The 6,000-nt window shown below is 49.2% G+C and overlaps 1 pseudogene; it reads left to right on the top strand.

The window, feature by feature from the left end:
* The first annotated feature begins 273 nt into the window (after window positions 1-273).
* The window catches only part of LOC143382348 (leucine-rich repeats and immunoglobulin-like domains protein 1), a 29,917-nt pseudogene continuing 24,190 nt past the window's right edge, over window positions 274-6,000 (top strand).

Below are 6,000 nucleotides of genomic sequence, written 5' to 3'. Positions count from 1 at the left end.
CAACTAGTAAAATAGGAAAGAGAATTCTTATACTTTTTTTATATTTGATTTAGACACAGGGTCTCACTGAGTTGTTTAGGGCCTCAATAAGCTGAGGCTGGCCTTGAACTCAAGTTCCTCCTGCCTCAGCCTCCTGAGCCACTGGGATTACAGGCGTCCACCACTATGCCTGGCTCTTGTAGTTACTCTGCAAAAAGAAATGCCCGAGTAACCTCCACTTGTGTGTTTCAGGCAGCACAACAGGATCCGCAGTGTGAACGGGAGCCAGCTGAAGGCCTATCTTTCCTTAGAAGTGTTGGATCTGAGTTTGAATAATATCATGGAAATTTGGAGCGCCTGCTTTCCCCCTGGACTGTACATAAGAGAGCTGTAAGTGCTTCTGTGGCTGGGGCTGTCCCTCTGCTTCTAGGTCAGCTGGAGGCCTCTCCATTGCCCAGGTCTGTACACAGTCTGCATATTTCACTTCTGCTTTGGTCAGCTTTTTCACTACTGTGTGACTAAAAAAACCCGACCAGAAAATTGTAGAGGAGGAAAAGTTTATTTGGGGGCTGACGGTTTCAGAGGTCTCCATTCATAGACAGCAGGCTCCATTCCTCAGGGCTCAAGGGGAGGCAGGAGGTCATGGAGGAAGAGTGTGGTGGAGGGAAGCAGCTCACATGGTGATCAGGAAGCAGAGAGAGACTCCACTCTCCAGAGACAAACAGAGACCCAAAGCCATGCCCCCATGCCCCCTCCTCCAGCCACACCCACCTGCCTCCAGGACCACCCAGTTAATCCCATCAGGGGGTTCATTCACTGGTTGGGTTAAGGTTCTCACAACCCAGTCATTTCTCCTCTGGACCTTCTTGCACTATCTCACATGTGAGCTTTTGGGGGATACCTCACATCCAAACCATAACAATTTTTCAGCTCTGGGGATGGTACATGACAGGAGGGATTGGCCTCTGATGCCCACTGATGGAACATTTCCAGTCCCATAGTATTCGTCTGTGTTACACCCAAGGTGGACACCTTTGGCAGGGAGAGGTGGACTTGCCTGTCCAGGGAGCTCACCCCCTCAGACAAAAGAGTTCAAGACTCTGAGGTCTGCCCTGACAACAAAGCCTGCTTTTACTCCCATTTACTGGGCTGCTTCCCAGCAGAGCTTGGAGAGAAGGCTCAGGGGAGCTTAGAGGCCCACTCTGCAGGGAGAGCGCTTTGCATACTCTCCAGGCTGTTTCTTCCTAGCGTCCCACAGTGATCATGGGATCTGTCTGGGAAGGCGGCTCCTGGTTCTGTGGGTTCTCAGGACTGTGCTGATGTGTCTCTTACCTGTGTTCGGGCCCCATCTTACCTGCGATGTGGATGGTAGACAGGAGTAAAAATGATAAAGACTGCAGCACCCGCTGCCTGTGGGTAGGAAAGTGTTGCTCTGGGGAAAAATCTGAAGAGACATTTCCAAATCTGAGGGAGTTTACATTCGCTTTGTCATCACTGTTTTAAAGTCATTTTGGAGCTCATTTGCGAGTCCTGTTTAGAGGTGGTCATGACCCATCTCTTCAGGGAAGATGAACCTTGGCCTCTAGATTTTCCAAGTTATTCTCAGGCTGCATCAAGGTGCCGAAATCAGGAACAGGAGGCCTTGGCCTTTGTTAACCTCAAGTGGAGCCTGTCCTGAGGTGTCCAGCTGCCGCCCAACACTCCCTTGCTCAGAACCAAGAAACCACCAACCACGAAATGGAATTGCACTGACCTTCTGTCCCTGCAAGAAAGTAGGAGGGACTTTCTCTTTTGGCAGCTTGTGGCTGCTCTATCTTCTTCCAAGAGGCTGTTATTCTCTAATCTGGAATGTCAAGAACAAACAGTTTGTAGAGAATCCTCATGTGCCCTGTGCTGGGGCTCTGCCTGGTAAAGAATCCAGAGGAGCCTTGTTTCTTCCCCCCAGTGTAGAAGATTCTCTGGGCTTTCTCCTTTTCACTTAGGCGCTGGTTTTTGTTGTTGTTGTTGTTGTTGTTTTTGTTTTTTTGTTGTTGTTGTTTTGTTTAAAAAAAAAAAAACACCAAAATTTTGTCTAGGAAAAGCAGTAAGAAGGGTGTTGAGGGGTAACTTCTCATAGGAATACTGATTTATTTTATTCTCTTTATTTTTTCCCTTTTCTATTCCACTGCTTGCTATGCTTTCACACAGTGTGACACACCTGTCTGTGTTATACACTGCAGTCCCTCTGCTCAGCACGGTCAAAGGAGATGGCCCTGAAAAAGTATTGCTTGTCTTTTTTTGGCGGGGGCGGGGGTACCGGGGATTGAACCAGGGACGCTTAACCACTGAGCCCCATCCCCAGCCCTATTTTGTATTTTATTTAGAGATAGGGTCTCACTGAGTTGCTTAGGGCCTCACTTTTGCTGAGGCTGGCTTTGAACTCTCAATCCTCCTGCCTCAGCCTCCCAAGCTACTGGGATTACAGGCGTGGTATGGCTTGCTCTCTAAAGAACTTGGCTCAAGTCTCTTTAACTAGAGGGTTTCTTTCAGGTATTTAAAATCATTTAAAGGAATTGGCTTATACCTGCTTATTATATAAGTCCAAAAATGAGACCCACTTCAGGATTAAAGACTGTTTCCCCAAATCATGGAATGGAATCTGACCTGGCCTCTGAGCTGACTTTGTGCTTTGTGTAGGGCTTTTCTTGTCGGCCTAGGGTGGCGGGCCAGGTGTGGCCCAAGGTTGGCAGGTTTGTAGGAGGGCTGGGGGTGGAGGTGTCTGACGGTCACTCCCGCCCTCTTGGGCCCACTAGCCACAGGTGCTGTGTGCTCTGGGCTGAGTGGAGGTTGACCTTGGACAGTCTTGCCACCTGCAGTGCTTCCCATCTGGGAGTCAGGGCAGGCTCTGAAGCCTCGTGATAACAGACATCTCCTCAGGAAACCTGTCCCTCTGGGTGTGTCTTAGCGTGTTTTCCCAGCTCGGATCCAGCTGGGTCTGGTGTCTGTAACAGAATGAGGAAGGCCTCCTACAGCTGTCACATTTTCTCTCCTGACTCGTTCCAGCAACCTGGCCAGCAATCGCATTGGCACCCTGGAGTCAGGAGCATTTGATGGCCTATCACGGTCACTGCTAACTCTTTGCCTGAGCAAAAACAGGATCACCCAGCTTCCTATAAAAGCATTCAAGTTACCCAGGCTGACACAACTGTGAGTACAGAAACCAGCACTTTAATTAAGGTTATAGCCCAATTTTATGGGGGCCAAACTTCCCCAAGGACCTAGCACCAAATGCAACCCCTACTTCCCCCCCAAACCTTGCCCCCAGTAAAGTTCTGCATGAACTGTAATTAATGCCCCTATGACAACACCTAGTAAAAGCAGATTGGAGCTGGGTCGGGGGCCGGTGGGCCACCTCATCTTGCAGGGATGAGGTCCACTGAGTATGGACGTGCAGGTTCATGCTAGTGTCCTCCTCGATGACATGAGGAATCCTGCTGGTTAGCTGGCGTGGCTAGTGCTTAGGCTGCATGCATTCTGTTTATTTGTCTCAGAGGTTTTAGTGTTGGTTTTAAAGGTACCCGTAAAATAAGTACCTCAGGCTTGATGGCATCCTCGACATTTCTTGAATTTGGCAGGAAGTTAGCATGGCTAAAGGCGGTAAGCAGGAGATGGCAATTTTTATCTCCTAAATCTTACAAGGTGGTTGATTTATGATTGTCTCTCGCTTTTTTTTTTTTTTTTTTTTTTTTTGGTACCGGGGATTGAACTCAGGGGCACTCAACCACTGGGCTACCTCCCCAGCCATATTTTGTATTTTATTTAGAGACAGAATCTCATTGAGTTGCTTAGGGCCTCGCTGAGTTGCTGAGGCTGGCTCTGAACTCACAATCCTCCCACGCCACTGGGATTATAACCCTGTGCTACCATGCTTGGCTCTTGATTGATTGATTGATAGATTGATTTTTTACTTCTTTTTATTATTGGAAGAATAAATGTCAGGAAAACAAGCCAGTAGTGGACATTTGGTTTAAATTGACGAGAACAGTTGTTGAGGCTCAGTGGGGTGTGGATCCTGGGCTGTCTGCGGAGAAGGTCTCCATGATGCTGAGGAGGTTGGGTCACGAGATGCTCCAGAAATAGTTGGGGGAAACCAGGGCTTTCCCATTAGCTCCATGTGTCTTTCCCTGCCCCTCCAGGCCACCCAGAGTCCTTTCAGTCCCCGGAGGCTCTCTAGTACTAGAGCTAGCAGCTGAATGTGTGTGCTTCATGGGGGGTCCCCCGCTGCTCTTGCCCCATACATGGAGATCCCATCAGATGCCCTGACTGCAAATGTTCTTGCATTAGATACCCGCTGGCTCGCTGGCTGGGAAAATCGACAGGGGTGTGTGTGTGTGTGTGTGTGTGTGTGGGTGGGTGGGTGTGTGTGTGGGTGGGTGTGTGTGTGGAATGTGCACAGGGAGGCTCTGACCCTGTGGGCTTCTTCTCTTCAGGGACCTCAATCGGAATCAGATTCTGTTGATCCAGGGCCTCACGTTCCAGGGCCTGGACAGCTTGGAGGTGCTGAAGCTTCAGAAAAACAACATCAGCAAGCTGATGGATGGCGCTTTCTGGGGGCTGTCCAATATGCATGTGCTGTAAATGTGGGCGGGCCCTGGCAGGGCTCCCGCCCAAGGGTGAGGCCGTGGCCTCTGCACCCTGCCTCTGTGGGGAGTGGGGCAGCCTGTGTGTGTCCATTCAGCTGAGCACTAGGTGGAGAGCAGGCCACCTTTCCTTTTTCTTTCTGTTTTTTTGTTTTGGTACCAGTATTGAAATTGGGGAGGCACTCGACCCCTGGGCCCATCCCCAGCCCTATTTTGTATTTTATTTAGAGACAGGGTCTCACTGAGTTGCTCAGCACCTCACTTTTGCTGAGGCTGGCTTTGAACTTGAGATCCTCCTGTCTCAGCCTCCTGAGCTGCCTTGATCACAGTCCTGTGCCATCGCACCCAGAAGGCCACCTGTCCTTTGAGTCTTCCTGTGGTCCCAACTCAGTGTCTCTGCAGACTCAACCATATCTGTTCGTGTTTCCATAGCAGAGTAGGAACATCTCTTGGAGGAGGTTTTTGAATCAGGTCAGGTGTTGCAGGAAGGAGCCCCATTCCTGGGCTTCCTCCCACCCCCACTTCCTCGCTGCAGAACAGATCCTTCCCCACATCCTCCCCACTCCCACACTCCACAGGAAGCTCCTTCTCTCCCCATTTTGGGATTGACAGTCTTCCTTGATGTGTAGGTGGACCCAAAATATAGTTCATCACAGGAGATTTATTTATGTCTTGTGAGCTCATCAAGGCACTTGGTGCAGATGTGCAGCTTTTATCAAAGGAACATTCTCTTCGGCCAGATGTGTCCAATAGTGGAGCCGAGGCCTGCCAGAAACAAAGGCAACATCAAAAAAAAAAAAAAAGCAGAGGAATGTAATCTGCTGTCCTTCAACATTTAATTTGTTTATTTTTCATTAGAGGTCATGCCTCTGCGTGAATGAATCAGATAGTAAAGGAAAGCAGCTGCTGCCCACCCATCATCCGTCCCCTCTCTCCCCCTCCCTCCACATCCCTGTTCTTCTCCCAGAAGACAGTTGGGTCTCAGCATTTCCTCTTGGTTTTCCTGTTTTCAGGTTTGCAGGTGGTTACTTCCAAGTTGGCACATCTTCACCAGTATCTTTACCCACTTCTTTCCTTTACTACTTGTCTTTATAACTGAAACCAAGCCCAGAAGCTTAGGTCCAGGCCCCACAGTGTACTGTGCAGAAGCATCTCTGCTTTGCATGACCAGGATGCTAGTGGCTTCTCCTCCTTTGCCACTTCAGCTGGGCTGGATCTCTGTGGTGCATATTCCAGAACACTCTTCCTTCCTCAAGTTTGTCGTTTAGAATCTGAAGTTCTAAGTTGATGATGGTCTGAGGATTAAGAGAATTTTCATAAGAAAACAGTGTGAGGCTCTACCATTTCATTTTTATGTGGATCGAATTTATACAAATTAGGGCCGGTCATGGTGGTGTGTGCC

This window comes from Callospermophilus lateralis, chromosome 16 (genome assembly GCF_048772815.1).
Source record: "Callospermophilus lateralis isolate mCalLat2 chromosome 16, mCalLat2.hap1, whole genome shotgun sequence".
NCBI classification, from domain to species: Eukaryota; Metazoa; Chordata; class Mammalia; order Rodentia; family Sciuridae; genus Callospermophilus; species Callospermophilus lateralis.
The sequence above is the reverse complement of the archived record's forward strand: the minus strand, read 5'-3'. Positions and strand labels throughout refer to the sequence as shown.